This window comes from Anthonomus grandis, chromosome 12 (genome assembly GCF_022605725.1).
Source record: "Anthonomus grandis grandis chromosome 12, icAntGran1.3, whole genome shotgun sequence".
Taxonomy (NCBI): domain Eukaryota; kingdom Metazoa; phylum Arthropoda; class Insecta; order Coleoptera; family Curculionidae; genus Anthonomus; species Anthonomus grandis.
In genome coordinates this window covers 3,984,600-3,999,399 of record NC_065557.1, presented here as the reverse complement: position 1 = coordinate 3,999,399, position 14,800 = coordinate 3,984,600, and the positions used below count along the sequence as shown (strand labels likewise).

General features: G+C 29.6%; 1 protein-coding gene across 6 annotated transcripts in view; it reads left to right on the top strand.

Annotated features, from left to right (window-relative positions):
• Positions 1 to 14,800, top strand: part of LOC126743390 (uncharacterized) — a 444,135-nt gene that overhangs the window by 134,975 nt on the left and 294,360 nt on the right. The gene's annotated exons all lie outside the window — the stretch shown is intronic.

Here is a 14,800-nt window from a genome sequence, read left to right as displayed (position 1 = left end):
ATTATTTTGTTCTACAAAAATATGTAAAAACAAAATTTCAAAATATATTAATCTACATACTACCAGCAAACTATGTGACCCTATAACATAAAAGCGATAATAATTGTAATTGTAATTTTATTTCATAGTATTATCTATCCTTATAATCTGTATATAAAAATAGATATACATGACCTTATTTAATATAAGGTACCTATATAGAACGATTTTCTTTATATAAAAGTAAATAATTCACATAAGTTACTTAATATATATATACTAGTTATGTTACTAGGTATTAAATTAAAAATCTATTATATTTTTATAAAATATTAATTAAGTCTGCAAGTGTGACATAAACTTAGACTTTTTTTATTATTTCATATAAAAAGTTACAAACTGTAGAAATATACCATAGAGAAAAAAATAAAAACCCTAAGTCTCGGTCTTAAAATATTTTTTTTCACGTGTCCCGAAGGTTACATGTTTCGCTTAAAAAAGCATCATCAGACCTTATAAACTAGCAATAGCACTCACCAGATGACCTGCTTAGTACTGATATATACCATACTAAAATACTATATTTTATCAGAGGTTCAACTAAAGATTTATAAAATAAAATAATCTTATTTAGAATTTCTCTTAACAGATAAATTTTGTGTATGAAAAATTGTATTTTATTTGTCTTGTTCGCACTTAGCGTTTATTTATAGGAACATCATATAAGGGTCAGATGCAAATTTCTAATATTCTTGATTATATCTCTAAAAGTTTTAAATAGGGTACAGTGTCAAACGCCTTTGCCAAATGCTAAAAAAATCCGCTACGACTTTTTGCCTTTATAATTTCATAAATTGCATCCGATGAACATGCTACAGTTTCCAGTGAATCCAAATTGATTTTTAGGTGGTAACACTTTATAAATTATTAATTATACTTACAGGACGATACTTCCTGAGTTCTGGAGAACTGTGTGAATTTTTATTTAAAAGAGTCATTAGAGAAAATTTAAAATGCTTATGAAAATGTCCTGTTTCAAATACTTTATTTATTATATAGGTTAGGTAAACCTAAGTGCACAAAAACCTCTGCTCGAATCACACCATTTAAGAGTACAATTCGAGTTCCTATAACTCCCCTCTAATCCTACTATAAGTCTTTTAAAAATTGCCATTCTACCTCAAGGGAAATTCAATTTAAAATACCTTGATATCCATTTTTACGGGTCGGCAAACACCCACGCAAAAATAACAACTAAAATTTAAATAATCTCATCAGCATTCATGAAAAATGCTCTCGCCGCGCGACTCGAGAAACCCCTTTCCGTAACCCGAATTTGCTTTTGAAATATGGTGACACGATGCGAAAATACCTACTTATATGTTCCTTATATGAGTTTTCGAAATAAAAAAAAAACGAGAAAATCCCCCTTTTTTTTGCCACTAACTAATAAAGCGACCAGAAACCAAACAAAAGCCGGGGCGAATTTGTCAAAGTTAAGCTCGGATTTTAATCTGTGTTTTTGTTTGTGATTCCCGTTTCCTTTGTGTGGGTCTATGTCGCGTTTTAGTTGTGCGCCCGAGAATATTTCAGGTAATTAAGCAAAACCCGACGGGGATACAAAGTAAATAATGTCAACGTATATACGGGACTTTATTACGCTCTTTGTAAATTTAGGTTTGAAAGTAAACCGAATATTCGTATGAGACAGTAAAATTCGAATTATTTAGTGGCCCTAAAATATGCATTTTTGAGAGTAAAATGAAATATTATTGAGCATAACCTTAATGGGGGTGATTTAGGAACCATTTTAGGCAGTAGGGTTAAATTACAAAATGATTTTGCTTTTTTACTACTTTTTTTGTTTTTTTTCCAACGTTCGTGTATAAATATTTTATGTAAATAATAAATAAATAAATGTACATTTATTTGCCAATTGTTTGTAAAATCCTTGACACGTCACATTCGGTAAAACAGTCACAGGGAATTGGACACTTTTCAATATTGTAGTCACATTTGAAAGTTTTTTGTCAAGTCCTTGACATCCTTTTGACTCTCTATTAGTAACACTAATACAATAAATAAGCCTAAAATTTTATTTAAAACTTTAATAACTCCGATAGAGATAATACATTAAATACATAGAGTTATATTATATGTCCAATTTTTAAGACGATTTTTAAAACACTTATGTTTCATGTTATCTTGTAGGGTTTTAGGTAGTATATTGAAGAGTTTTGGTGCGGTATATTTAAAATTTAGGCTTGTTTGCTTTTTGGAATTTTGGCATGTTCATTTTTCTTTTTTCTTGCGGTGTAGGTATGTGAAATTATTCTCCCTACTTCGGTTACGTAAGCTTGGCTAAATTTTTTTGGTTGAATATACGTAAAATGATACGAAGAATATACTAGTTCAGATGATCCATTTATATACTTCGATCTCTATGATTTTTCGATTTTTTTTCTTTTATTTTCAATATATCCTAATTTCTATGATTTTTAATTAATTTTTAAGTCTTTCGTCATAGCAGTCCTTAAAAAATATTTTTTTGTTAGTATTATTTACTCTAATATTGTCTTCTTTTATTCAAATATTACACTTATATATTTGTTCTTTTCTTGTACGTATTATTTTTATTCCATCAGTTTTGGTTACTTGGTTCAACAAACATTTATAAAACAAATATAATACAACAAAATTAAATTAAATTTCCAGGCGACACTAAAAAAAATCTTTATTTTTTTTAGTCTCTATATATTCCTTCTTTTAATTTTAGATTAAAAATAACAATAAAAAAATTAATTTTAATAAAATTAAAAAAAAATTAACTTTTCTTATTTTGGAACTGTTTTTTATTAGATTAATGTATATTTCTTTGCACGCAATGTAATTTTAAATTCCATATCATTTTGCTAATTTACAAAAAAAAACTGCAAATTCCACTAATTATTCCAAACAAAAATACGAACATTTTAAGTTAATAAATGTGATTTTTTTTGGCTAAATTTACTAAAAATTCCGGAAAATCACGAAATTCCAAAAAAAAATTCACCCCGACTCTAATTCCAACAAATTAAAATTAATTTTCAAATTTCAAATAAAAATCAAGTTTTAGTTTAAAAAATGCTAAAAATTTCTTAAAATACGTAAAAAATTAACCGGAATCTTAAGCATTATTCTGTACGAAAAAAATAGAATTTCATTTCCAATTAAATTAATTTAAAAATACAAATTTGTTTCATGTTTAAAATATTATTCCCATTACTTGGAATTTTATATGGATTAATTAATTAACCAAAATTAAACCAAAAACCAAAAAAATCCAAGCGTATTTTCCAAAAATTTAAAAAATAGAATTAATGCTGAGAGATTTTGATAAAACAAAAATTTTTATTCAAAAAAAAAACGAATTTGTATTCTTTAATTATCTAATTTTAAATTTAAAATTGGGGTCAAACTGTATATATTTTAAGAAATTTTAACTTTTTTTTTAAATAAAAACTTTATAAAGGATTAAAATCGCTGATTATTTTTGGGATTTCTGAATAAATTTTAATTCTTTGGATTTAGGTTTAGGTTGAGAGATTTTTTTTTACTTTATTGGAATGTCTTGATTTTCTGGAATTTTTTCTAATTTATATAAAATTGGCAAAAAAAAATTCGCATATCATACACTTAAAATCAAAGTCTATTTTTTTAATTGAATTAAAATTTAAGATTTTTAATTAAAAAAAAAATACAATAATTTAATCCAAAAGTTCTAAAATTTGGAAATTTTTAGTTTTTAATTTTAGAATTGTCTCTAGAAAGTCTCAAAATTTCTCATTTTTTTTTTAAATTAAAGGGTTAATATAATTTTAATTTAGAATATAGAGAGTTTCAATTTAATACTTTGTCAGTGTCTACAGGACAAAAGAGGCTAACAACAGTAACTAATAATATAACACTCCCTCAATTTAATTCATAAAAAATAGAAGTAGAAAACAAACAAATTACTGGAATTATTTAATTTTTTACTTTGTATTAAAAGAATACAAGTAGACAAAGAAATTGCAAAAAACAGGCTTCTAAATCAAAAAAAAATATAAAAAATTCAAAATTTGTTAAATATATAGTATAAAGTACAAAATAGTAGCCTTATCTTTAATATAAATTTGATTTCTAATTTTTTATATTAAAAATGCAAGAATATCGAAATTTGAGAAATCTGCTTTTAGTACCAAACAAAAAATTAAATATTTAATTTTTTTTTTAATCTACAACAATGCGAAAATGTCAAATTAAACTAAAAATCAAATTTCTTGGTCCAAAAAGAACAAGAAAATAAAAAATTTTACGAATAATTTATACTACATGACGCGTTTCGTCTTTAAAGGCATCATCGGGCCTGGAATTCTAAGACGATAGATTTTTGAGGTGTTGGAAAAAAATTCATTTTAAGTCAGTGTAATATGTGAAAATTTTCTTCTAATAAATCATATTGCTGCTGAAATTCTTTGAATTATGTTATCTGTATAGGCGACGCGTTTCGTCTTTTAAGAGATCATTAGGCCTGGAATTCTGAGACAAGGTGTTATTTCAGGGTAAATAAATTTAGCAAACGTTTCATATTTGTGGAATTTTAGGGTGCATTTGTCTCAATTAAAAATGTGAAATTTTGTAATTATTGGCTGGAAAAACTAAATAAATAAAGATATAACGTTTTACATAAAAATAGAAATATTTTCACTTTATATACGGAAAAAGAACACGAAAAATTAAAAAGTACTATATACAGGGTGATTTTCAACCTATGCGCATAAACTTGTGAAATGGTAGATGAAGATCGGAAATGAGTAAAAAATGTTGTAAAATATTTTTGGTTTCCGAAATAAAGTTACACAAATGTTAACAGAACGTGTATCAGATGAACTTAGTTTCTTTATTAATAACTGATAGTAAACAAGTCATAATGTTTGGAATTTGTTGTTTGGAATCTTTAGCAGTACTTAGTTTGTTGGTGGCTGTGATCGTTTTTGATCGTTATTTTCACACGAACAAAATAAAAGCCTCAAATGTAATGGCGCACATTTTTACAAACAAGGAACTTGCGTCGACATGGTTTTGGTTTACGGAGAAACGCATCAGAATGCAGTGGCAGCAGCTGATCTGTATGCCCAAAGATATCACCCGAGACGTGGGGCTTTCTTACGTGTTATTCAGCGGGGTAGAGAAACTGGCAATTTGCGGCCGCGGCCTGGACAAGATAGAGGAGCTATTAGGCACATTCTAAATCTAGAGGAGGATATTTTAGAAGTTATCGAAGAACAACCTGGAATTAGCACTAGGACAATTGCAGCGCGATTTGGAATATCGCAATCTACAAATTGGCAAATTTTAAGGCACGAGTTGCTTTACCCATTTTATGTGCAGAAGGTACAAGCCCTACTTTCAAGAGATTTGCCGCTTCGAGTATACTTTTGTGAGTGGTTGTTACATCACCAGCAGTTAAGCCCAAACTTTACCATGAACATTTTAGTTATGGATGAGGCAAATTTTACGCGCAATGGAATTTTCAACTTTCATAACACTCATTACTGGGCTTTAGAAAATCCGCATATTACACGGAGAACATACTTTCAACAACGTTTTTCTGTAAATGTATGGGCTGGAATTCTGAACGGGATGTTCATCGGACCTTTTATTCTGGAAAATCGTTTGACTGGTACTCGGTATTTAGAATTTTTACGCAACAATTTACCAGTGCTCCTTGAAAATGTGAATCTCAACGTTAGGCAGAACATATGGTTTCTTCATGATGGTACTCCACCACATTTTTCACGACCAGTGCGACAACATTTAGATCGTGTGTTTCCCGGACGATGGATAGGCCGTGATGGTCCAGTTGGGTGGCCTCCTCGCTCGCCTGATCTTAATCCATTAGACTTTTATTTGTGGGGTCATATGAAAACAATGGTGTATGTAAACGAAGTTAATACTGAGCAAGAGATACGACATCGCATAAACGCTGCCAGTGACGCAATTCGCCTACAGCCTGGTTTGGCCCGTGCATGTACGTCTTCATGGATTCGACGAGCTCAAGTCTGTATCGAAAATAATGAAAAAAACTTCGAACAGTTGCTTTAAATCAGTTTAAATTAAACACGTTAAAAAATACACGTTTTTTATTTAAGAAAATATGGATCATATCTCCAAAACTAAAAATATTTTACTACATTTTTTTTTCATTATTACTTATCAGCTATCATTTCCATTATATATATATATATATAAATTTGAAAAAAATATTTGATATTTTAATTTTTATATGTAAAGTAAAAACCAAAATAAAAAAAAACTGTTATATGCATGATGCAGACAAAAATTATATTCATAAAGAATTGATAAGAAAATTAGCTGAATGAATAAATTGGTTAAAAGGTAGATGGTTAAAAAATTAGAAAACTCTATACCACAAAATTTCTATAAATCTTTTTACTTATTTTAATTTTACAATTATTATTATTATTATTATTATTATGAACAAAGACGATATAGTCCTGAGGATGATCTCATAGAGATCGAAACGTCAAACCAAATATATAATTCGATCGACTAAAGCAGTATATAAATTTTGTTTCATTTTCTATAAACAGCTTTTTCTATAATATAAATTATTAGCTGTTAACTGTATTTTTCTTACTAGCAAAATTTAATAATCGGTTTAGTTCACGTTAATTTTTTCTGTGCAAATTTTAGACTTTGGCACTATTTTTTTGGCTTCTTCAATTCCTTTTCTTGTTTATTTAATTTTAAATGTCTTTTTCTTAATCAAGTTATTTTAGTCATGGCATGACTTAAGAATAAACATTTTTTTGGATTTAAAAATTTGATTTCTTATTGCAATTTAATTTTATAAACTTTAATTATTTTCTATTCTTAATTATTTTTTTTCTTGTTTTACCAAACCCTCTATTTTCAATGTACATAAATGCAATGACATGTACATCTTGCACTAGGTGTATACAAATTATTGTTATTGTTATATGTATTTTTATTTTTATCGATTTTTGTATGTAGCCCTTTTATACCAAATAAAAGTTATTGCTTTTTAAATTTTTTTGGTTAAATACGTTAATTTTTAATAATTTTAAAGTTTTTAAGCCTGATTGCTTTTAACGTTCATGAAAACTGGTCTCTTTAATTTTTTAAATATCTCTTTAATCGCCTATTTAAATTACTTTGATTTTGTATGATTTTTTCAGGTCTCCTAATTTCTTTTTATATCTATATTATTTCACAAAAATTTTAAATGACTTTTGTTCAATCAGTAATTTTATTTATTATTATAGTCATTATGTCGCGCCTTTAAAATATTTTTTGTTTAATTTTTAATTTTTTTAATAGTACTTAGATTAAAAAATTATTGCAATAAATTAAAAATTAGGTAAAATCATATTGAGGCCATTAAGATGGTAAACATTTGCATCTGCTTTTTACCAACTATTCTACTAATAAAATTAAATTTTCAATACTATTAATGGCTTTCTTAAAATTACCTAAATTTCGTGTATAACAATTAGTTTTATTAAATAAAAAATCACATTAGAAAACCATTAAGACGGTACTCATTTTCATCTATTTTTGACTAAATTAATAATACAACCCACTAATAAATTCAAATTTTTCGTACCATTAATAATTTTCAATAAATCACCAAAATTTCGTGTAAAAAAATTAATTTAGTTAATTAAAAAAACCTAATAACCCCAATAAAATTGTACTTATTTATACTTAGGTACTGATTTACTAGTAACACCAAACTCTTAGTACCATCCTTGGTTCTTTCAGAATTATTAAATATATAATAAAATACAGTTTATTTCAAAATAAATTATACAAAGCAGTTATATGTAACTGGAAACACGATTAACTTGTATGTGTTTCCTATCAAAAAATATGCATATCAATCTCGAACAAAATAAAATCTAAGTATTTAAACAGTGTTATACTTACAAGTTAGTAATAGTACCCTATATAATCTAAATACATTAACACAGGAGAAAACGGATTAACATAAAAGAGTAAGGAAGCAAATAAAAAAAATTAAAGGAGAATTAGAAGTTCAATATAGGAAACAAATTTACTAAAGCAAATGATTAAGACTTTTTAAAAGGATCCATGACTTAATAGCATAATATTGAGAGTTTTTAGTGTTATATAAACCAGAGATAAATCACGGATATTAATTATTACATATTAATTATTACACAAGGAATATAAATATCTCATTCTCATACTCTAAATAACCGAAAACAAACTATTTGTACACAGTGTAAATAAAAGAGATACATATTCCTCTACATGTCCAGACCTAAGAATATCAGTTACTTTTACCTACTGTTTTAAAAAAAAATGGTAAGTGTTGTATTGTATAAACAAAAAACGAGAAAGTTCAGAATTTGTGCTTAAAGAAAAGGAAAATAGATTTTACTTCTGTCGATTAGGATATAATACCTAAAGAGTCAATTTTTTTAAATCTGGTTTCTTGGATCTCATCATGCGTCTTTATAGCAAAATTAAATATTTCTAATAAGTATACTCTTTTTTACTACAACAAACAATAATTATTATATAAAAGCACTTGATATTCATCATAGTCCTGCACATCATCCAATGCTACATACATGGAAGCTCACTTTGACTAAAGGAAGCTTGGAATCAAAAAGAGGACCCTGGAAATGAAAAATAACTTTTGCAACAGAAACCCTTAGCCCCAAGTTAAATATTGAATAAACCTTAAGCCCCGAATAAAAGAAACTAATTAGATTAACTGCAAAAGTTTCCCTTTTGCTCCATCGTGTTTCTTGGGTGACAGGGAGGAAGGGCAGTAGAGTTACTTCTGTTTGGAAATTTTTCTCAAATTATGAGTTCCATGTAATCCCCCCGAAGCTCATTACGCGCCCCGACATCCCACTTAGTAAGAAATTCCTAAACGAACTACATAGTAATTTGGCCAAACGAGAAGCTGTCTCCATAGTATGTGACCCGGCTTAACATAATCATTTATCTCGCTTCTGAAGTTCCCCTTAACAAGTGACGTAACGTTCGCGTCCTTGTTTAGATCAAATTAATCCTAATGTAAGCGGGTCACGAGTTAGAAAATCCTCTTCTGTCGTCGTCGTTGTCGTTTCCCCCCCCCCTCTATAGAAGACGGAAAACTCGATGTCGAATTTGACTTTTTAATTTTCCAGCGTTTTCCTACGCGGACAAAACAGGTCGATAAATTCGGGTGTTGCGAGAGGCATGTTTACGGTCCGAGTTTGACAAATGTTCGAAAAGTTTCCCCAGAAAAGCGGGAAGGGGGCAAGGAGGGTTAAGTTATTATATTATTAGACGAATGCTCGGTTTTCAGGTTTAATGGGGGGGGGACTTTGACTGGTTGTTACCGGTTCAGTTTTGAACTTTGTGGTTGAAGAATTTATTACAGTTTCTTGCTCCTATCGTGGTTCAAAGTTGGAAAATTTGTACATTTTAAAAGTGCCCCAATGACAGCTTTTGTTCCTATAATCAGTACTTAATAGGAGTTTTCATCTTCATCATAACTAAACATTCTTCATCTAATTCTTCTTCTTCAGGTAGGGGAACACGGGGTACAATGAAACACAAATTTAATTTTAATTGTTTCTCTTTTTCGATATAAGTCTATTAGGTTTAAATGTATTTTAAAAAATGTCCTTCGGTACTAGGAGTACATGTATAGAAGTATCAAGAGCCTTATAACTACCTATTTTGTCCAACAAACTATTGAAATTTAGGAAAAAAATGTTTCATTGTGCCCCACCACTGGGGCACAATGGAACAAATATAGGGGCACAATGCAACATACCTAGAGTACTATATAACAATGAAATCGCTTTAGAAGTATTCCCAATAAAAGACCTAAATATTTTTAGAATTTTATTTCAGTAAAAAAAATGGAATATAAGTACAGCCAAAGAGCGAAATAATTAAAACGTTGAATATAATCATTAGCCAATATTTATATTGGTAAAGTCGATTCCGAAAGAAATATATTGTTTTTGGCGTTGGGTTGATCCTGCAAAAACTGGGTTCCCTAAAACCATCTTAATGCTATTTTCAGCGACTAGTGATACGTCTGGAACTGATGGCTCTACAAATTTGTTATATCCTTTTTTTCTAAAAAAATTTATCTCGTAATCTCCATTTGTATCTTTTCCTTTTGTAACAATTCCAACGTAGAACTTATTATTGTGTCAGTTTAATTTAAATTCCACCAGTACATAATCATTTGGCAGAGGTGACCTATCCAGATTTACGAAATGATCTTCAGTCACGATGAAAAGGCCTTCATCGTCGTCTAAGTCGTCATCAGTGTAGACTACATCTTCTTCTTCAGATGATGAGTGCTCCTCTTCGATTTTTTTAAATTTCTTTCTAGCATCTTTGTCAAAATCCGTTATTTTTCTTTTGGCAGTTTCTTTCTTTGATGCTGATACCGCAATTTTATTGCCAAGTGCGGTCATTTCCGGGGTACTGGTTGCAATCATACTTTTTCCTTTTGCTCGAGCCTTTCTGTTGTTTTTTCTATTGCCTGCCTTGGGAAATCCCCTAAAATCTTCAGGTCCACATAAAGTATCTCCGTTATTACTGTTGCAAGTAGAAGTACTGGGGTTTTCAAAGTCGTTATTGAAGCTTAAGGTATTATTGGCAGATGCTTCGATTTCCATTGCTGAGTTGTTTGTTTTTTTAGCAGGAGTATTACTTGGCGAAGAATAATGCTCTTTTTCTTGACTAGAAGTAGTTGGTAATTCGACCATTGGTCGGTCGGTAACATAATTACATAAATAATCGGCATCGGTAAAAACATGTCTATCGTATGGGTAAATTCCTGTTTTCTTAAAGGCCGCGGTGATGTTTGATGCAGTCATTCCTCTCTCGTGAGCAATTTTTACAAAGCCAGCAACATTGTAGATAGTTGCTGTTTGGCCAGGATGCTGCATCATCCAAGTATCTATTGCAGCATTGTAATACGTTTTAAATGGCTTAAACACACCCACGTTTAACGGTTGCAATTTATTGGTGGAATGTGGGGGAAAAGTTAACATAGTCACTCCATTTTGTTTGCACAAATTAAGTGCCTCTAACGACAAATGACTCTCGTGATTGTCGCATAAAATTAGAGTGGGCGATTGCATGCTACTTTTTGTATGGTGTATAAAATGTTTTATAACTTCAACAAATAATACTGAAGTCATCCAGCCGGACGGATTTGCCAAACCAAGAGTACCAGTAGAGGCTTCCTGCACCATGTGAGGCTTAAAGTGTACGCGAGGAAATATCATAACGGGGGGAATAAAGTTTCCACTTGCTGAGATGAAACAACAGGTTGTGACGTTAGTACCCTTTTCAGCACTAGTGCACTTACTAACTTGCTTGGATCCTTTTTCGGCAATTATTTTTTGGGGTTTTTGAACTGTGCATGTACCTGTTTCATCCAGATTAAATACTCGTGTTCCATCTGCAAAGTGAGGATTTGCGTAAACCTTTAGCAAATTATCAAAAAATGCATCTACATTTGCTTTTGTGAAAGATGTAGCCCGGGACAAGCTACATCCCTCAGGCGTTCGTTGACTAAGCGATGGATTTCTTTTTAAAAACCCATAAAACCAATCTTGTCCTGCTGATTTGTTAACGTCCCATGATTTTGGATGTTTTATTTTATTTATCACAGCCATTTCATAAGCCACCTTCTTGCATTCAGTTACTGGGAGACCATAAAATATTTTGGAACACATTAGCAAATATTCCTTTAGTTTATTTTCTTGTTCCACATTAAACACTTGTCTAACATTGTAGTTCGGAACAAACTTTAAATTTGTATCACTCTCATTGTTTTTTTTCTTTTTCACATACCTGGATAATGTTACGAAGTTAACGTTTTTTAGTTCTGCTGCCCGTCTGATGGAGTGACCTTGACAAACTAGCTCGACTGCAGCTTTCATGTCATTCTCAAGAAACGAACCTTTATTGGTTTTTCTTTGACGATTTCGAACCATACTGGAATAAAATAGAAAAATATTCGTAGAAAAAGAAAAATAATTACACGATTTAAATGTTATGGGGCACCTTGAAACGTTTCAAAGAGCCCCGTCGAGTAATGTTTCATTGAACCCCAAACGTCCATATTGTTTATTTTATGCCAAAATAAAAAAATACAAAAGGATTAGAAAAAGAAAAATACATAAAAGTAAATAAAAATTTTTTATTTTTATTTAGCCGCGAAAATTTAAAATGAGAACAATGTTTCAAGGTGCCCCGTGTTTCAACGTGCCCCGTGTTCCCCTACATACCTATCCGTTTCGCATGTTTGTGGTGTAAGCTTTGCATGGTATTCTGAGCATTCTTCTATAGAGCAGAAGTAATAAATAACTGTGCAAAGGCATTCAATAGAGTCACAAGTTAAGATAAAAAAATATTCTTTATCTTATGAAATATCTGTGGTACCTCTATGATCTCTTAATTTTTTTTCTTTTCTATTTTCAAAATTTCCTAATTTATACGATTTTTAATTATTTTTTTATTAAATTTTAAATGTTTCGTCACAGCAGCCCTTTATGAAAAAATATTTTTTTCTTAGTATATTTTACTCTAATATTGTCTCTTTTTATTAAAATATTACACTTATATATTTTTTATTTTCTTGTACGTATTATTTTTATTCCAGCAGTTTTGGTTACTTTAATTTTTTTTTGTAAATTTCGCTTTCCTTATTTACAGTTTAAATTTAATTCTTTGTCAGTGTCTACAAGGCAGAAGAGGCTAACAACAATAACTAATAACATGACACTTCCCTAAATTTAATTCATAAAAAATAGAAGTAGAAAAAAAACAAATTAATACAATTATAACAATTAATTCAATTCAATCAAAAAAGTACAATATATTAGCCTTATTTTTAATATAAATTTGATTTCTAATTTTTTTTATTAAAAAATGCAAAATTTTGCTGTAAAGAATTTGAAAAATCTGCTTTTAGGACCAAACAAATAATTAAATATTTAGTTTTTTTTTTCTAATTTGCAACAATGCAAAAATGTCAAATTTCTCATAAAATATTAACAAAATACAAAAAAACCAACTAAAAATCGAGTTTCTTGACCCAAAAAGAACAAAAAATTAAAAAAGTTTACGAATAATTTATACTAGATCACGCGTTTCATTCTTTAAAGGCATCATCAGGCCTGGATTTTAAGACCATGCATTCGTATGTGAACATTTTCTTCTGATAAATCATATTGCTGGTGAAATTCTTTGAATTATTATCATTAATATTTTATTAATTATTATTAAGAAATAACGTGTTTCGTCTTTTAAGGGATCATCAGGCCTGAATTTCTGGGACAAGGGGTTTTTTCAGGCGGTAAATAAATTTAGCAAAAGTTTCATATTTGAGGAATCTTGGTCATGTCAAATTTCTGTTCTTATTAGCTGAAAAAAACTAAATAATTAAAAATTTAACGTTTATACAGAAAAATAGAATTATTAAAAAATATATTTATATAGAATGCGGGATTTTCGGGTTCAATGGGGAAAAACTTTGACTCGTTCAGTTTTGAACTTTGTGGTTAAAGAATTTATCGCAGTTTCTTGCTGCTGTCCTTTAACATTTTTCTCTTTACAGATAGACATCATAGGGTTAAGACGAAACAATCTTTATCTTTATGAAATATCTGAGGAGTAACCTCTTCTATTTATATTTTTTATTAATTAACTTACTCGTCATGTCGCATATTTGCTAATGATTTTAAAATATTTGATCCTGTTTCCTCTTTGGATGATTGTAAAAAGGTTCAGTTTAATTTAGTAACTCCTTAAAAGAAAGTATTGTTTTCTGTATTAATTATAATAATGGTCAGAGGCTAAATAAACGAAAGTTATTTACTTTGAAGAGTTCAGGATATCTCCTGAATTTATCAATCAACAGACTTGATCAAAAACCAGATCGGCTACTTCTACAGTCAATCAAATATTCCGGATAACAGAGTCACATCAGGCTTAAATCGAAAAATAAATTAACTCAACATGAACGTATTGGAAACTACTTTAAGCAATAACTTAAGAAGCAAAGAACTGAGAAGAACTTAAAAAGAAAACTCGATATGTTCACAAAAAAAAACTACTTTTATTCTGGTTAATAATATAGGTAAACTAATCATTGACGAACATGAGGTTATTGAATATTGGTAGCTATATGGCATATACTCTGCAAAATCTAATAAAGTAACCGGCCCAGATGATATTCCAGTGGAACTTTTAAAAATAATCCAAAAACCTTCAGCTACTTAAAAAATGTGTCTAGAATATAAATTTTTACAAAAATTAATTTGCTTATGGACTATTTGTCCTCACCTTCCCCAGAAAGCAAAAACCCTCCTAAATTCATCAAACATATTAAAACCCAAACTAGAATTACGAGTCCCGAACGCTAGCCTAATACATTTTAACACAAAATTGTCAGCGAAATCCTTTGCAGGGTATCTGTAAAGCCCTGTGCTGGCTGTCGCTAAAACCACTTGTTTAAAATTGGATCCTTTTAGTGAGGATTAGCCCTACTATGAGGGACATCATGCCCGATCTCTGTTAATAATCTCTTAGAAATGGGATTTTGCGACGACGACGACGACGACGTTTCGAAATCGGCAGGGTTTTCCTCCCTTTTTTCTTTATTCGTCAATGACGTAAGGGTTGAAGTTAATAAAACGTTTTACGGGAACCCCGGGAGGGTAAAAAATAAATAAATAAGGATTTTTTTGTTGCA